Below are 19,968 nucleotides of genomic sequence, written 5' to 3' on the forward strand. Positions count from 1 at the left end.
AAATTAAGGTAAGTCTTGCACTATTAAACACTAATTAGTGCTTTCATTAAATTTATAAAAAAACATGTCATATAAAAACATACATACACATACATATATACTCAAGAGAAAAAGAAACCATTGCCTAAAGTTCTTAGTCCACATGAATGGCATTTTCTGCATCAAATTATTTGAAATGTGTCATAATATCATTCATGTGGGTGCATTTACAGAATAAACATAATCAAACGCTAATATATAAAAAATGCATTTAATTTAAATTACGGAAATGTGTAATCCGATCAGAAAATGAAGTTAAATCATGCATCATCGAATACGGATCCGATTGATGCTCTTATTGAAATTATCACACACAAAAAATCACAAAAATACGGCGAATTTTGTTTTATTTAATTAAGATGTACACAATTATTATAGAAACCACCGCTTACAATTCCTTATTTTTTCTGCTCTCTCCTTCTCCTCCCTCTCCGGGGGGGCAATGTGGGAGCGTATTTTCTGCTTCATTTGTTTCGAAATGTCAATAAGTCATATATATTTTCGTGTGGATGCATTTATTGGATAACCATAATTAATACGAGTATCAAAAAATAAATGGCATTTAAATGATGAAAATGAACTTGAAATTGTCAAGTTAATGCATATGAACAAAGGTACACGCATCATCAAACACAACAAAAGACAAAAGAGGGCCAAGGCCTTCAAATGTGAAGGGACAGCTCAAGTCGCAACTAGCTGAGTTTGAACATATTGTTCTCCCCGCCATTACTACGGACTAAGAACCTGATAGCCGCACGCAGCTGTTGAGGCCAAAACGCATTTTTCACAGCCATTTTTGGCTTCTTTTTTGGGTCAGACCTGCACAGCAGCAGGTCCCTGCAATTCCGACCAATTCCGAACTGAGAGAATATCGCCTGCATCGTTTTTAGCGTTGAGTTTTCGCGCCATTGACATACGCCCATCAGTGGGATTTCAAAGTGGGAAAACACTTCTCTCAGGGTCACCATCAGCCCACAGCCCCCCTGCGGAAAAGCCTTCTGGCTGGACTTCAATATAACTTTTAGTGTTGTGTGGCTAGTTTTTTGGAGTGAATTGGTTTTCCATGTAATCACATTAAGGGCATGGACGCAATTTGCCTGTGGGCGGCCCGTTTAGGCAGTAGTCAGTTAATCAATCAGTCAATCAAGTCACACAGTCAATCAGCCAACCAACCAGCCAGCAAACCAGCAAGCTTGCAAGCAGCCATTCAGTTTCCATGTCTGTTATTACAGGACATCATAAAAACTTTAACGCACACAGAATCACCGAAGTTACATGAAAAATCGTTTACTTTCCCTCCTTATAGAGTGCTGCCCTGACTGTGTGTGTGTGTGTGTGTGTGTGTGTGCATCAGGATAAATGGTGAATGGCAGAGGCCCACAGTAGTAGTATTTATTTCACTCAACTCCGTCGCTTGCCAAACTGTAAAACAATCAAAAGAACATAATTGAATTGCACAACTTTTGGCGCAGAGAGAGACACAGTCACGCCTATGCCCAAGCCCTTTGTCATTTATATATATAAATATATGTACATATATACCTAATGGTCCCCCGAGTGATATGTGTGGTATATACATATTTATGTGTGTACATAATGTAAATACAATTTCGGACGGCATAATTTATATAATACAGATTTAGGATTCTATATAAACATCGTTGACATTCATTCCAATTGGAGGTGGAACAGGACATCTCTTAGCGCTCAGCGGTGCAAAGTTTTGGAGAATACCATAAGCACTGGCACTTGGCAGCGACTGAGAATCCGTGCAGCTTCAAGTGTCCAATAAATCATTTTCTAGTGCAATAAAGCCACCTAACAGCACTTAAATATCAGGACCTTAATCATGAAATTAGGAATGGATAGCATCTGTCTTACAAAAACCTATGTATCCCCCAATAACATTTTGTTCTAGGAAACCAACAGCATCCCCAAAAGTGCAGCGATGTCTGTTTCTAGTCTCATTTTCGACTCATTTTCCTCTATTTTCAATTGTTTTGATAAGTTGCAGCTTAGTCGCTTTGCTTCGATTTTAAAATATTTGTTTACATTTTTTTCGTCGCCCTTTTGCGACAATCATGCACACAGAATTTCAATTACAAGTTATTCGGCTATGCTAGTGGTGTTGACGCCCCAACAATGCCACCTCGTTGCGATAGTCAGCTTAAAAAATTCTACAGCATGGCGCGTGCTGCGATCCGTCTTTTTATGACTGCAGCTGGTGGCACCAGCTCTCGATCCTCTTGATCCAGGATGGCACTGGCACTGCGATCGTCGAGTCTCAAGCGGAGGGATGGCAGGTCCTACTCATAACTAGGCAATGGATCGGGAAATTTCGTGGACCAGTACGTGGCCGTAGACCTGGGGGAGACACCTCACACTTTATCAGCCATAGAAATTGCCTTTCCAGCATCGAATTGATTTCGGCAGTCTGCTGATGTTGCAGCATACTGAAATGTGAATATGTTTTGCAACACTCACGCACTTCGTTCCAGTGTGGCAAAGTTCGACGAAATCTTCACACAAGCGCCAATCCCAAAAGAGGAAAGCCATCGTTCTTGTAACAGAAGGGACCATATTGATTGCAGTTTCGAACTGTTGTCATATATGAACACTTGCTTCAATATGCCAAAGAATAGACACATTCCTAAAAATACTGAACTGAACTGAACTCGACGTGCCTATAGAGTCACCCTCACCTTCTGCGGCGGAGGATCGCAAACTGAAGATTCCCTTCGCGTATGTCTCGAAGCCCACAGGATTTCTGAAATACTATCAATGTTAATAGATTATAGTTCGCGCTTTTGTCGCCAGCACACCTATTCATATATTCCATCTAGTTTCAAAAACCCTCATCTGCATTGCCAGAACATTGCATTTCCATTTTTATAACCGTTATTCAAAGAGTGCTGGGGTATTTTAGATTTTTGGTGATAGTGGATGGGTGGAACACCCAGAAGGCAACTTATCCGAGCCCATTAAATACAAATATCTATTCTTGATCAGCATCAGACTCTTGGGATAACACACTGTTACAATTGTGACGCGCCCCTTTGCTAAAATTCCTAAAATGTATACAAATCTTCCACCCGATTGGACCGATTTCAATTTTGTTTGGCAAAAACTAAATTCGTCCCTATTGCGAACAGCTATACCATACGATGGAATATGCAAATTGCTGATGGTCAAAAAAATAATTTTTTGCGCATAGATTTTGAATTAAATATGGTTTAGTTGCCCTGACCATTTATTTTAGAGCGCAGGGCTAACAAAAATATGAATGAAAAAGGTCCGACATAAATAATGGTGTCAAATTTATGTTAATGCATTATTATTTCATCCATGAAAAAAATCTTTGCCGTATAATAGTATGCGAAGAAGCAATTTTCTTAGTCGGAAATCACTTCCAAGCTCGAGATATTATTCTCAATCAATGAAACAGTCAATTGAGTTATTTACTCTACTAATGCCTGCTATTATACGATGAAACCTTTAACGTACAAATGTTGTAAATGTTGACTTGATTCGAGCTGCTTTCGACTACGATTCCACAACCGCCTAAAGAGTTCTTCGCTGCGTTTCTCCATGGAAATACAATCCAATCAAAACATTTCCTGGGGAATGGACAAAAATATTTCGGATGCTTTCCAACTACTGCATTGACATGTACGTAAAGGTCGAAGCGGAGCGTCTCAATTTCATTCGTTCCAATCAGTCGAAGTTACGAACAGAAGAGAAAATCCAGTTGCGCGATACCATCGCTACTGAAGGAAACATCGGTTGTTTGACCTTCCACCCAGATACTTATGTTGGAAGCCCTCGCTTGTATTGTATAAATTACATTAATCATAAACCTAAACATAAACTGACTGAGTAGAGTAAGTAGAGTAAAAGTAGACCAGCGGACTTTGTCGCGACTCACAACGTTACCTCTCTATGATCCTCCATCCTCCATCCTGTAAACTTTTAAGCTCTTGTAAACTCCTGGGCCTTCCTTCCAAAAAATCTTCTTTAGAGCTTTTGGGTGCCCAAAAAAGAAGTCCTGCAACACTTAAAGCTGGCAGAGAAGGGTTTTTCGGGGCTGATCACAGCGTTGTGGTACGTGCTGTACGGCGCTCACTTCCGCTAATAGTGAACGATGCATTTAGTGGGGATTCGGCTCTGGATAACAGTAGAAGAAGAAGCGATGCTTCTCTGTGGATCGATAGTTGTAGGTATACACGAGGAATTGTGGTTTCCGCGCAGAAATAGTCAGTGGATAGATTTGATTGCAAATCTCAACCGAGAGCACTAAGAGTTGGCTGTCCTGTCGCTCCATGGACTGCTTGCCGTGTGCTCACTCAACGGTCATTCCAATCGTAGAGGATATAAGGGCACTTTAGAGTCTATGGCTTCTTTCTGCTAAAAAGTTTGAGCAAGAGCCCGAGATGCCAGTTTGCATCCATTTACTCGAGTAGATCCCTTTGCCTGCGATTCGAAGGAAGCTCCCATTCATGCTGCTCCAATAGCTGGTGGAGAGTGTGTCCGAGTCCTGCGCAGAAAAGTAGGTTGATGGGAAATCCCACAATGGAGCGTCGGAGGAGGAGCGGGGAGTCTGGGAAAATTCAAAGAAAACTTAAATTATTAATTGAATTTGAACCTTCGTTTCAGTTTCAGTTTGTGCTTAAAGTTGGGCATTGAGTTTGTGTGTTCACACTTTGACTTTTCGCCGGACTCACCTTTGGGGCCACCGCTCTGCCGCTTAGGTGCAGCGATCCGGAAGGGAATGGGGCAGGGGCCAAAGTTTTTAATCATCTATGCAAATTTGTTTTTATCTTCCGGTCCGAGCCGCTCTGAGCCTCATTGAGCTGCACTTGCCAATTTAATTGGCTTTTCCCATTTTGTGAATTGTGCAAATACATTTGTGGTTGACTGTGTCCAGTCTGTGTGTCCATGTCTGTGTGGCATGTGAGAAGTTATTACCCATTTCAACCTGAAAATGGCAGACATATTGATATTGATATTGATTTTCCTTTGCCATTTTGTTGGGCTCGCTTATCAAATAAAATTTTTTATACATACTCGAACCGTATTTATGTGAGCACTGTGCAGAAATTCTGCATCCAGCATCGTGCACATTGAGAAATGGAACGAAAATTCCATTTATTTGGGTGCCATAAAGCGTATTAATTGGAAATGTCATCCAGAGCTCGTGCGCTGGTTTAATTTTAACGTATTTATGTATTTATTTCCGAGCAAATCAAACGACACTCCTTCATTGGGTATTGTGTTTTCCTCTCGCTTATGATTTTCCTACTGTGATCATCTCATCGTCGTCGTTGGCTATCATCTGGAAGTGTCCGCAATTGAAATTGGATGTGGGGTAAATGTAAATGCCGCCACTCCACTGACGCTGTTTTCTGCTGTCACTTGTTCTTGTCCGGAACATGACCCGACCGACATGGATATGTCGTGCAGTTCAGCGCTTACTTAACCTCACCTCACACGGATGTTAATTGAAATGCACAGAGTTTTGAGCCGACCGGGGACATTGTTCCGTACGCGGCTGCATGAAACTTAACGTGGCTGGATTTGCTCTGGCCACCGTATAGACCAAAGACATTTCATTAGGTCATTAACTGTCATCTGCAGAGCTCTATCTATATATGAACATACCTAGGTCTAATGAGAGGAGGTTTCTCCACGTGCCTTCTAGTGCAGTGATGGGGTGAGTGTGTCCGTTGCGCACTTGCGGCTGCGGCCTCCTATCGCCTTATTTCGTATTTTTTGCACAAGTGCATTTTTTATTTATTCCCACTCACTCTGCACTCTCTGACGCACTCCCTGAGTGAATCGTTGCCTCTTAACATGAAAAATGTGTTTCTTTTAACTTTTCCGCTTTTTAGCCGATACTGCTCATCAATGTTGTACAAAAACAACCGAAATGCGTCTGCGTAGCGTGGCATTCAACAGCTGGATAAAAAGCTGACAGTGCTGCGAAGTAGCGACATTTGTGCTCTAAGTTTTGTTCAAGACAACATTTTCGTGGGCGTTTTATTGTCGAATGGATCGCGGGTAAAGATATTAATTTGTGAAAGAAAGCTGAAAGTCTATTACAACTTTTTGTGGTCCCTGCATACAGAAATAAAAACGGAAAGAGCGTAATCATTAATAGAGCAAAAACATTGATTTTGTGTTTCGATATCGGCGGTATTTCAGCGATCAGCAGATTATAAGTAATCAGTTTGTTACGTTAGGATTATTATTCTGCGGATCATGATTTTTCAGGAATATGGATTAGATTACAATACAATACCTAAAAAATATTGAATTTGTATATACATACGGACAATTTGTCACTACTGAGGCCTTATTGTTTTTGACATTCATCTGAGAGGGACCTATCAAGCATAATGGTGAGTGTTTTCTATTTGGTTGAGCTGCCGTGCAACCTCGGACTTTGGCTTCTTGGCTCCAGCTTGCTTGCTTCTCTTTGCTCTTTTCGATCGCACTCTCTGGCAGAAAGTTCCTCCATGCCCAAGCGCATGGCCACGACGACTGAAAGGGCTTTGATAATGTAAGTTTAAAGAAGCCGCGACCAGATTCAAAAATTCAGTAAAGGGAATATATATGGCCCAAGACGACGAGCCATAGAACTACCACTCGCAAAAGCATCTAAATAGAAGAGTTTGAAAACCACTCAAAGTGTAATAGAACCACACGATAAGCTATGTATGTATAATCGTTGGCTATATGATTGATAGGTGTTTGTTTCTTGTGTGTACACGAGCTCTTTTCCCTTGAATGTTTGCCTCAGCACTAAAAGCTTCAGAGAGAATTTTCGGAAATGGATCATCTCTCAACTAAAAATAGTGTGGTTAAATCCCTTATAATACTATTCGACCGTCATTTAGTACTCAGCACAAGACTAAAATACCCCAAAATCGTTTTTAAAAATTCATAAACCGCGATTTGGTGGCTGCGCTCGTCTATAATTTTCACTCGGCATCTGTAGCACCAATATCCAAAAAATTGATGATTTAAAAATAAAATTGTAGAACCTTTCACCGGACTTTTTATTCGTTGGGATATAGTGGTATACCTGAAGATAAAGCGAACCAAAGTTTAAGTTTTATACAATTTGTAATATTTCTTCAACTTTAACATTAAATAAGTAAATTTTTTTGAATGGTATGGTCCTAATTATAGATATGAACTTAATAGCATTAATTCCCAAAGAATGTCTAGGTACGAGTTCTTAAGTAAATCAACCCCATTTTAAAATACATAAAAAAAACTTGTTTTGGCATTTGAGGAATTGGAATTGCAATTCATTGCAATGCCGCAATTGCGATGCCGCAGAGACTCTTGGATGTTGCATTCATTGAGACTTATTCCACGGCTTGAAATTGGTTTAAGAGTACTCATTAGCAGCCAAATCCCGATCCCACACGGCATGACATTATGTCCCACGCACTGTACAAACGAGAGGAGAGGCTTTCCCAGAAAGAAAACAAAAATTTTAATACTCGCGTTGTGGCATTTTAATAGGCTTTCCATTTGCTCCATTGTGTGCATATTTTATGAAATCAGATTCCTGTGCTTTGCAAGACATCTCCCTTTATCATAAATATTCTTCTCCCATTTTGTGTTTATAAATAGAGCAAATAAACATTACTTTTGCGTTGATGCTGGAGAACCATAAAGTTGATTGAGGGCTGATGATTGAAAGCAGTCCAAGTATTCCGTAACGTCATCCTCTCTCTCCAGGCAGGTCAGAGACTTTGAGAGGGACAGGGAAAGTGGCTTTGGTTACGACTACGGCAGCCCTTTATGGGTTGCATTATGCCTAAACAATAATGCAAATTGCCTGAGGCCCTTAGCCCATTCACCCACGAAACCACGCACTCACACAGCAACACCCAAACACCCAAACACCCGAACATCCACAAACCCACACACATAGAAAGGGGCAACACGCAATTTGTGTACATTTGCATCTGTACGTATGAGTGTGTATCTGTTGGCTGGTCTGCTGTAACTATGTTGTAACTGGTAACTGTCAAATTGGCTGACAGAGCACCAGACCAGACCAAAGAAGGGCCAAAGCCGTTTGAACAGGGTTTTGGGTGGTAGACGTGTAGGGGAGCAAGACACATACACGCACACACAAAACAAATAGTTTGCATTTTGTTGACTTGACTTGCTTACTGCCCAAGATGCTGTGCTGTGTGTCGGTGCGTCTATGTGTTTGGGCTTGTTTGCCTGTGTTTGTGACTTTTGATTAGGCCGGTTCTGTTTGCCTGGCGGTCGGGCCGACCTCCGAACAAGCAACGTCCTTGGCAAATATGTTTTAGCCCAATCCGATGGGCTGCTCACTCGTCTACCCCTTGATTTTGCCCATTGTCTGATTTTGAACTGCTCGACAGCTTTTCAGTTTCACAAGTTTGGTTACGTCCGCAAGACCTTGGGTTTGGGTTTACGTACTCATGTGTCTGTTTGTGTGCCCGACAAATATTGTCTTTATTTTCTGGCTGCTCGATTTTATTGCCCAACTGCCTCGATGGTTATTTTTATTCTTTTCCCCATTTCATTTGAGTTTTTTCTTGGCCTTTCTATACCCTGTGCAGAGAAAATCAAGCATTTCTGGCTCTATAAGAATATGTACACTTGATCAGCATCAAAAGCCAAGATGAAGGGAGATAGATATAGATCACCAATGATATCTGTAGAAATTTGACACAATCGGTTCATTATTATGGATTCTTGCTGATTGTCAGAGGATTTTTTCCTTAGTGTCCGAACCGCAGGGTATCGAGAATATCCAGGGTATCCTTATAGTCAGAATTCCGATTATTCCATTCTCAACTTATTTCGCCTTCTTTAGTGTCGTTCTCCATGTGGACATTTCATTTGACTCACAGTTATCATCATTTGTTTTGGCCGCTGACACCTCCTCCAGGACGTCCAACACGGGCTGAATGGACAAGACAGGTGTATCGTTGTATGTGTGTGTGCGTGCCTTGATTATTGGTTTTCCTGCTTACCTGTCATCACCAGCTATCTGTCTTTCACGGGCTAGCAGTTCCCTCTCCCCAACATACCATACACTCCTGCTAGAACACCTCCCTTAGGGACCTTTTGATTAATTCTGCTTTTATTTAATTGAAAGTTCACCAGAGGATTTACCTGAATTAGATATAATTGCACGGAATATGCTGAAAGCCGTAGAGAAGTGTCCTAACCAAAGGGATTTTCTGGCATTTCCATCATCCCCCAATAAAAAGAATGCCTGACAATTTTCTTAAACCGTCCCAGAAAGCCACAGAGAAATTTTCCCTAAATCGATGCTGCTGTGTTTCTTTGAAGTTAAATGCATTTCGACTCATTCCGCAGCTGCTAATTGGCTTAGGAGTACTCAGTTGCGATCCCGAGCCCACACGGTATAGAATTATGAGTGAAATTCATCCTATGCAACGAACCACACACATACACACACGAACACAGTCATAAACAAGAGTCCATATATTTTCATATCGGAGTGGGGGCGGACAGGAGCTGGGATGGGGTCTTTGGAGACATAGAAAAACGTATTATATCCGCATTGTTTTTGCTTTTTGGTAAACTTATTTATAGATTGGCCTACAGAGAGGACCCTGCACATGCCATCGAGTTGGGGCCAGCTTAATAACATATTCCCTGACGTCAGGAGGGGCCCCACGCCCCACTCGAACAACCCACTCGAAGAACCCACTCGAAACCCCAATAAGCTGGACCACTCAGTAATTTGCATATTCAAAGCCACGGATTGCTTCTGTGAGCCGATGTCGTTATCTCCTCCAATTCCTTCACTGAATACAAACAGAACTCGTATACGCACAAAGCCCAAAGCCTTTTCCTCCTATGCATAGGTGAGGAAAATTGTCGCTGAACTGCTGAAAATGGCAGAGAGGGAAGAGGAGGAGGAGTGCAAACAAGCCATCAGCCATGAGCCATGAGCCATGAGCCATGAGAAAGAGGGAAGAACAGTAGCATACTCCTTAGAAGACAGCCACAGAGAGACAGACGGTGGTCGCTGGCTATAGAGGTTGCCTTTGATTTATCACCATAATAATCGCAAAGAATCCTTGTGGGTAACATTATTTACAACTATGTTGTCCCGGGAATGATGAATGATTCCCAACTACGGACAAGGTAACCCAGCGACACGGGCACACGCGCAGAATACATTAGATGGTAACTATATGCTTAAGATCCGGGAGCTGGTAGCTCGGGAATAATTTTAGATGACGAATAACCAACCGCTTGCATTGCGCGATTTTCTACTCTTCTCTCAGATCATATCTAATCTGAATTCTGCTCTTCAATTTATCGCCGTTTGGTTGAACAAACGACAAAGTTCTACTCGTATCGAGACAGAAGCTGAAAATAAAAGTTCTATAAACCTTTGCATGTCCTTAAATGAGAGCTTTTCTATTCACTAACCTTTCTTACTCACATAATCGTTATATTTCGAATAATATAACTTATTCATGACAATCCCTTGAATTTCTGGGCACATACAGAAAACGGTCACCGCCAGCATCATCGTTGTCATCAACATTACATAAGGGAAACGGAACTAAAATTAAAAACACAATAGCGGACGCGCACACGAGCACACACACACACGCATAGGGTTACGCATACGATAGCACAACAGAGACACGGGACATAAGCGGAAAATCGGAAAATCACTTGCTTAAGTAAGTTCTCGCCGCGTGTTGTCCCGTGTCTTCTATCCCACAACCATGGCACTACTTGCCTACCCCAATCGTCCACCCACCGGCCACTTCTTTAATGTGCTCTCCTCTCCTGTATCTGTTCTCTACGACATCCTTCCTCCAACTCGTCTTTATTCTCATACGCTCTGTTGGCCTGATTTCCCTATCTCTCTCTCTCTCTCGCTCTCTCTCTCTCTCCCTCTCTCTCTCTCTCTCTCTCTCTCTCTCTCTGTCATGTCCCTTGGCTTGTTTGCGCTTAGTTTGATTGAACGCTTGTAAGTATGTGACTATATACCGCTCTCTATTGCTGTCTACATCTCTCTCTATCACTGTGCACATGTGTGTGTGTGCTTTTTTTTTCATTTATATCTCTTATTTATTTAAAGTTGTTTTGTTTAATCTAAGAATGAAATTATCTAGTAGATAATTAACTAATATTTATTAAAGACAAGGAATCGTTGAGAAATGCGGAAAATTCGGAGAGACGTCTGAGGGACGGCCGCCACGCATTGCCAATTTCTCCCACTTTTAAGTTGCTCACACCTGCGGAGTTCCGCAGGTTCGAACCAGGTTACTGGGTGTGAGTTGCACACCAGCGGATCGCCATAGTTCCTTCTTAGTATTATCGAAGCGCACGCAGAAAAAAATCATTTGCTTATCGTCTTCTGGGATACTACTACACCACCTGCAGTTTGGCGAGCTTTCATGGCCAAATCTTCACAGGTACTGGCCGCCGTGTCCACTGAGGAGCTGTGTGAAGTAGGAGTGTGTGTTTTTTGTTATGGCTACGCCACGATGAGTGAGAATCAATAAGAGAACTAACCGACTCGTACCAGTCAACGAACTGGACTACCTCTTCGGGGCTTCCCAGCTAAGCTAACCAAGCACAGCTACACAACTCGCAGCTACTTCGCGGGGATGGGTACATGACGTAGTCATGTCTCTGGTCGTGCAACAAACTCTGCTCTTGAACGGTATATCGTTCCGAATCCTCGCTCGCATCCCAACATTCCAAAGTATCCTCGTGTCTAATTCTATGCAGGTACTTCCTGTAACCTCCGGGACCTGTCAGGAATTGGGTGAGGTGATAACTGACCTCTCCGCTTGTCGATGTCTGGAATAAACGAATAAAACTGAGGTTTCAGCATTCTGGACACTGTGGGTGACCTCGTTCGGCGTAAAATTGGCTACAGAATTCATATGACTACGTTTTTAGTATCCCAAATATTATCTTATTGAAAAATAATGAACTTAATTGTAGTTAAATAATAACAATAATTCAACGCTCCCACCTATTTTCGGAATTCAAGATGTATGTATGATATTACTCATCTGTAGGTCCTGTAACATTATCATTCTGATTACTTTTTTTGGATAGATGATACCCATAGTTGCGTTCCTGCTTGTGTTTATTACACGAATACTTAACAGGCTACAGCAAAATAAGTATAGATACAGATGTAGGTATAGGTACAGATAAAGATACAGGAAGACACTCACTGACATGCCACATAATTCATAATTTCTTTGTACACACCACGCAGGGCTATTATTTTCTGTTCTTTTTTTCTTTTATTTTGGTTTTGTTTAGCTTCCAAAATGTCCGCCCAATTATGAAAATCACCCCAAATTCGTATTGTATGTAATTAATTCCCCGGCTCTAAAAAGTAGTTTTGTATGTGTCTTTATGTGTCTTGCACTAGGATCGCGAAAAGCGAGCTGTTTAGTCCATGCCACCACAGAAATCTCCACCGCACTCAAATGTAACGTGTAGGTTATCGCCGTAGAATCGATACAGGAAGAGCCCGAACGAGAGTTCAATTAAGGCTTTCCCTTTCAATTAAGGCTTTCCAGCGATTGCATCAGTTGAAAATTAAGAACGAGCCGAAAGCGAACGCCGGAGGCGATTCCGGTCTCGTAATGGTAACGCCTAAAAAAACCAAACCCCGAGCAAAACATAGATCCCGATAAACCAACCCCCAACCAGAACTCAGACAAACAATCCAAGACCATAAGCCACTTTTTGAGCCCTCACTAACATGTATACCTCTTTTTCTTTCCCTGCCTTTTGGTATTCCTGCCCCTTTCCTCTTACCGACCTGTCAGGTCAAGACGCCTCCCAGCATCAGCAGTAAGATTGACTTCGGAGAAGCGGCAGCAGCCGCAGCAGGATTGGAAATAGGACTGCCCTCGGGAAGTTAGCTGCTCACAGTCGCCCAGATCAAGCCCATCATGAAGGTCTCCATCATGAAGGTCATGCTTGCTACAAGCGTTGCTACTACCACCAGCGATCTTAGCGGAGGAAACAGCATCGGGGGGTATGAGATTGGTAGGGGGGAGTAGGACCTAGCCAAGCCCTGGCCATAGCCACGATATCGAAGAAGATGACCAAGCCGTCCTACAAGCTCAACACTCCCTCGTGGTGTCGAGATGAGGGCGACCCCGTGCCCTATGATAGCACCTTATTGCTCGTAGGCAACTTTCCTGAGATGGTTGGTCTCTCTCTTGGCATTGCCGCATCACACACCTCCTCCATGAGTTTTGCCAGTTTCTGAGCCAGGCCCTCTGCCGTTTCCCGAACTGGGCTGCAGTTGGCTTTGCGCAGAGACTCCGCGAAAGTTTTCACATCCAGGCGGCCATCCTTCCATTTAGGGCCGGTAGTCTTGTCTCGTTGTCTCTTCTGGGATTTTCCGCAGTCGAAATGGATCGCCTTTTGGTCACTAAACGTAAACTCATCGCGTACTCTCCACGAAACTCCCCTACAGAATGAGGCGCTCATGAAGGTTAGATCGATAATAGATCCCCGCCCCGCCTTGAAGTATGCCAGTTTTCTTCCGTTGTTTTTCAAGTATTACGTCCAAGGACGCAAATTCCTCAAGCAGACACGTGCCTTTGGCGTTATTTTCCTTGCTGTCCCACTCCACGGACCACGTATTAAAAACCCCCGCTACTACCACTATGTTTGCCAGCATCCTTTGAAAGCGTTATTGTGTATGTGTGTGTGGGATTCCATAAAATCAAAGGGTCAGACAACGCTTCTACACTACACTAGGCAAAAATTGAACTTTGCAATTTTGAAAAGATGATAGATGCAGCTATAAGTTTAACCTGAACAGTTTGTAGCTTAAGCGTATCGACTGGAAAATATTGGGCTTAAAAATTCAAAACTGAACATCTTTTTGTGGTATTTTGTCCCGAAATCTTTTAAAACTCGGAAGAAGTCGAAATAAATTCACTCCTAAAGTTTTTGTTTTATAAGTACATTAATTGGGCATCGTTTAGGGTATCGTTTGTATATATGGATAAACAATCAGGTGCAGCCGTTTTGCCAATCATATTGTACAAAAAATACCAACGCTACAACTACATTTGAGAAGGAACATAACGGAATCTAACGGCAAAATGCGGCATTCAGAGGCTATCTTGAGAGCATTGCCCTGGTTGATGATCTCGGTGTTATATTAGACGCCAAGTTAAAATTTTCTGAGCTCATTTCTACCATGGTAAATAAGGCCATCGGCGTGCTTGAGTTATTAATAATGTAGTCAAAGGAACTTTATGACCCCTATTTAAAAAGGAGTCTCTATATCTCGTCTCTGGTTCGTCCGATTTTAGAAAACGACTCTTGTGTATGGTGCCACGACCGTATAGGGGTATATTAGATTTGTCGGGAAAGTGGATGTACATATGTAACGTCCAGAAGGAAGCGTTTCCGACCCCATAAAGTATATACATATATTCTTGATCAGTATCGTCGATTGAGCCATGTCTTTCTGTCGTTTCCTATGAGCGCCTAGTGCTAAGAGACTATAAGAACTAGAGCAACGATGTTTTGTATCCAGACTTCTGTGATATGTCACTGTCACAAGTGTATTTCAAAACTTCACCCCGCCCTTTTCCGCCTCCACAAAGAACGGAAATCTGTGGCATCCACAATTTCAAAGAGACGAGAAAACCAAAAACGCAAAATTGTAGAGAATGACAATATCTATGAGAATAGATATTAGAAAGAAAGAATAGAAATAGAATAGAAAGAATAGATTCAGAAAGAAACCTGAATCACATCGGATCATTTTTGTAGCCAAAAGGAACAAATCAATTTGCAGTGGCTACGCAGTGCCCGACGACACGTTCAGACTGATTTGCTGTCTCTCTCGCACATACTTTTTGTGGCTCAATGTACGCGCCGTCTGCCGGGGGAGAGCCATACTGACTACGTATCGAATATAAATGCAGAGTTGCGGTCGCAGCAGCAACTCACTCCCCCTCGTTTCTTATAGTATCCGCATGTAACAGGCATCTCCTTGGTGTCACATGGGCCACTTTGTGGTGCATTCTTTGCATATCAACGGCCTCTCTCCACCTTTCTCTCTCTTTTTCTCTCTTTTTCGCTCTTTCTCCCTCTCTCTCTCGACAAACATGATAAGTGTGTTGCGAATGTTTAATTAGGTTTTGGTCCTAGGATCCCATATAAAGAGTGTGCCTTGGCCACGCCAAAAACAGATGGAGAGGAAGAGAGAGGAGAGCAGTCATTGTCCATTATTTCGGGCTGTTAGGCGATTTCCGTGCTCAAATTGAATATTTTCTGAGCTTGGCAGCAGACACTTTGCCTCTATTCCCTTTACGCATACTCTTGCATGTCGTATTTCCTATTTTAAGCAAATGCAACATGCACACACACACATAGAAACACATGCAACACATGCAGCTGAAGGAATTAAGGGGAAATAGAGTCAGACGCAGAGCCAGAGAGTCAGAGTTGGAGCCGGTGTAGGAGCCATTGGCAGAGGGAGAGGCAGAGTGAGAGAAAATAAAACGTTGCCAGCCACACGCCATTTTCATGTTGCATCCTGCCATTACAGCTGCACATACACACTCACTAGCACATATGTACACACAAAGAGTGAGAGAGAGGCAGAGGCAGCAAACGGCTCTGGATTCTCGATTCTTGTTGGTAGCCCCGCATGCAAAACTGCTCGTTTATTCAACAACATAAACATTGTTGTGCACATAAATTTATACAAAGTTCTAGTTTACATACCAGTATATATACCCCTCCCAGGCGGTGACTGGATGGGCAGGTTTCAGGGGGTGTTTGTGGGGTCGGACCCGAAGCAGTAGCTATAGCTATAGACGGAGAGGGAGAGGGAGCTGGAGCAGGGATCAGAAAAGGGGCCGAGGCCGGGCAAGCTGGCACAGTTAACGCTTTGAATCGATATTCATATCAACCGCAAAATGTGTGTCGCTGCTGTTGCTTTCCTCTCGTTCCGCCATTTTTATACCCGATACTCAAAAATGGTATAGGGGTATATTAGACTTGTGGTGAAAGTGGATGTGTGTAACACGTAGAAGGAAGCGTTTCCGACCCCATTAAATATATATATTCTTGAACAGCATCAATACTCAAGTCGATTTGGCCAGGTCTGTCAGTCCGTTCCGATGAGCCTCTAGATCTCAGAGACTATAAAAGCTAGAGACCAGTCTACACACTCGTAGAATGCAAGATATTGTATTCGATAAACTATAAAACATTTCGAGCAAGTGTATCTAACTGGTAAAACGCCAAAACCGATGCTCATGCAGATCCTTCATGTTTCGAATATTTCCCCACACTACGGTTTACAGAATTGATATGACACTCAGAAATTATCTACCCATTTTCAAAACATGTTGCCATGAGCTACTCAGCTACGCCCCAAGTACCGGGGTGTATCAGAGTCGAAATGTTGACTTTTTTTCATCCCTTTTGCTGTTGTGCTGGCGGAAATTAGACTGCACATTTTTATGCATTTAAAGAACCTGCAGGACAGGACACGAACTGGACACAAGTACTCTCAGGACACGGCCAGGGACATGCTGATGGTGTTCCGACAAAGGCCCCTTGGCATTCGCCATATGCTCCCAATTTGTCGGCGGGAGCTGCAATTTGATTCTGTTCGCTTTCGACGGCCTCCAGGCAAAGTGCAACGCCCATGGAAGACTCGATTGAACGATTTGCATCACTTTCTTACCCTTAACTTAACCCTTATCTTAACCCTTACCCTTTCTCTCGCTATATCGCCCTTTTCTAGTTTGGTTTTTGGCCCAATCAAGGGTTAGTGTCTGCCTTAATCGATGCATTTTGTGAGAACTGCGAAAGAAGAAAATGTGTAATATTCTCTGCTAAAAATTTAATTTAATGGAGTTTCAAGGTAGTAGAGTGGGATAAATATTAAGAACACTTTTCTCATCTTTGATATAAGAAATTTTTGTATTCTCGGAAGCCTATTATGCACCAGAACTCTGAACTAGAGGAATCCCAAAAATCTACTGCTGCCTTAAGACAATTTAAGCTCCCATTAAAGATACCTATACATATATGAGCTATATGTTCTTTTTGTATGATATTTTAAATAAAATAAATGAATAAATGTCTTCTCTTAAATATTGTTTCACGACATGCCACAGTCTGCGGGCAGCAGCTCGCAGCCACTCACCCAAACACCCACTTTCCCTGTTTCCCTTTTGTTTCCGGTGGTGGCAAAAGGTCACAAAGCTGGCAAAGTGGGTAAATTTGAGAGCTTGGGTGATTTTGGGGGCTAACCCGAAGCTTATTAAAAACATTTCATTTTGGCTTGAGTTCGCGGTAAATAAATAAAATTCAAAGAACAAAAACAGCAGCAAAATGGCCGACAACCGAAAAATTTGTTGCCGCCATTCAACAGTTGGCCAACATTCAGGCTGAGGCTTTCTTGGTTTTGCTGTGGCGCTGTGTACGGGGGTAGTGGGTGGTGTGGGTTCGGGATGGTGAGGGTTTTTGGGAACAAGGCCGCGTTTTGCCGCCTTCGTTGTGGTTTCTGTTTGCGTTAGCGTTTTGTCAGCCATGACAGCGGTGGCAATTGCGCCACCTGCGGCTTCATATTGACACTCCTATATGTGCGAGAATGTGTATGTGTGTATATATCTGTGTTTGACTTGGGTACAGATGTATGAATATATGGGTGTGTGTGGGTCTCTGTCCGTACCCTTGTTTGTTTAAATAATTGCCCCATAATTAGATGCAACAAAGTTGAAATCTTTCCGAACTGTTTCGACTTTTTGCCGCATCACATCTGCTAATGGTGGCTGCACCACCGTTGACTCTGTCCCATCTGCTGTACTCCACATCCCACATCTCTCAACCCATTTTCCCATCCAGTCCTGTCCTGAATCGTCCAAATACCAGGAACGCACGCATGGATGCGCCACGATAGCTGTTCGCAATGCGCTCGGAATTTTCAAGTGGTAATGGAAATGGGAACTCGACAAGGATTCCTCCTGCAAGCTCTGTGTTTGTATACTCCTTGAATTAGCCTGGAAATGAGTGTGCAGCACAGGATAAAACTAGCTGATGAAGAATTGAAATCAAAATTAAAAATTTATAAGGACAGGGTAATAGAATACTAAAAAAAAAAATAAAAAAATAAAATAAAAAAATATGTTCAATTGTAGAGATGCTCTAGAATGCGATTTGCTGCTTAATGCTTTATATCCAAAATTCAAGTGAAGCTTGCTTACCCCTTACATGACTTTAAAAATTTGCGAAGTCAGGCAGCCAGCCCCCCCCCCCCCCCCCTTACTGTCGTTCAGTTCTGGGTAGCTGTTGTGGCCAGTCATCTTTCTCGATGGCGGAAGAAAGCTTCCACCGACCCCTGTAAAGAGGTTCGAAGGAGCTGCTTCCATTGGCACTGACACTGCCACAGCCACAGCCACCGGTATGTTGCAGTCTTTTGTCTCTGTGCACCATTGTGGAAGTTGCACACGAGTTGCTGCCAGGAAAACAAAGGAGACAGATAAACTGATTGACAGATGAACAGAAAGAGGGAGAGAGGTACAGTGCACTTAAACAAGGTCCAGCAGGGTCCAGGAAAATTGTGGGAATACATACACTAGCAGCGTGAGGGCGGGTGTCTAGCACTGTTTGACATTTGCTGTCATTGTCAACATCGTCGACAGTTCTTGCCGCTGCCGCTCCCACTGCCGGCTCTGGTGCTTCTGCTTCTGCTGATGACCGCCTGCCACATGCCACAGCTTTGTGCAATTTCCCAACCCTCAGCAGCACCCCACACCCGACACCCCTTGCACCGCCACAAGTCCAACCACCAGTGGGACAACGCCTTTGTCTCTGCGGTCGGCGCACGTCTGCTTATTGGGATTGTAGAGTGTCCAGCGGTTCTGTTTCTGTGTCGGTGTCTGGGTATGCCATATAGTCGTACTCGTACCGTGGTAGATGGTAACCAAGAACCAACAATCACCAGCAAGACCCACGCCCCCCAAAGCCACTCCCACGCTCACATTTACGGGGACACACATTTACTGCACATTTCAATCGATGGAACGGCAACACACGGCAGCGGAGGCACAGAGCAACCATTGCGTCAAGAATATACGTAGACCCACTGTAGATCCGTCGACCCACCATGCAGGAAAAATATTTCATAAAATATTTACATTATGGTTACAGGCTGTATCTGTTTCTGCCTCGGTTAATGTATGTACCCGTATCTGTCACTCGATCTTGGTCTCTATATTTATATATTAATCCATTTTGTTTCTTGTATATCATATCATACCAGTAACGCATTCCTCCCATTTCCTTTTACTGATTTCATATAATATTAGAGGGTAAACAAATGGGAGTCTTCGGCAGCGAATGAAGCGGAAGAAGAAAAATCATACCCCATGCCCACATACATAATACGTCTGGTTGAGTTCTTAGATCTCACAGACTATAAAATCGAAATTAAGTTTTCAAACTGAACTTTTTTCATTTGCCTTTTAAAGTTCGACCCTAATCAGACCGGCAGAAATTCTAACTTATATTCACCACCTATGAGGTGCAAAAACTGCACGATCTGCATAAATTACAAGGATAACGGTCCAATAAATGTATATGTAATTTTTTTAATGCCATATTTGCCAAAAAAGTGAAAACAATTTGAATGGAAAGCCGGTTGTATCTTTTTTTATCAAGACCCAATATTTTAGAAAAGCCTTTATTAAAACGAGCGGCAACGTTGTGAGTCGCAGCTAGGGCCACAACTCTAAATTTATACCTGATATTCAATCAGTATGGCTTTCCTCCGCCAGAGGGTGCACACTGCACGAATATAAAGAATATATACACTTTTTAGGTCGGAAACGCTTTCTTCTGAGTGATACACAC

General features: G+C 42.6%; 1 protein-coding gene across 2 annotated transcripts in view; it reads left to right on the forward strand.

The window, feature by feature from the left end:
* Positions 1-19,968, forward strand: part of Pde9 (phosphodiesterase 9) — a 142,037-nt gene that overhangs the window by 68,398 nt on the left and 53,671 nt on the right. The window lies entirely within an intron of this gene.

Source organism: Drosophila pseudoobscura, chromosome X (genome assembly GCF_009870125.1).
Source record: "Drosophila pseudoobscura strain MV-25-SWS-2005 chromosome X, UCI_Dpse_MV25, whole genome shotgun sequence".
NCBI classification, from domain to species: domain Eukaryota; kingdom Metazoa; phylum Arthropoda; class Insecta; order Diptera; family Drosophilidae; genus Drosophila; species Drosophila pseudoobscura.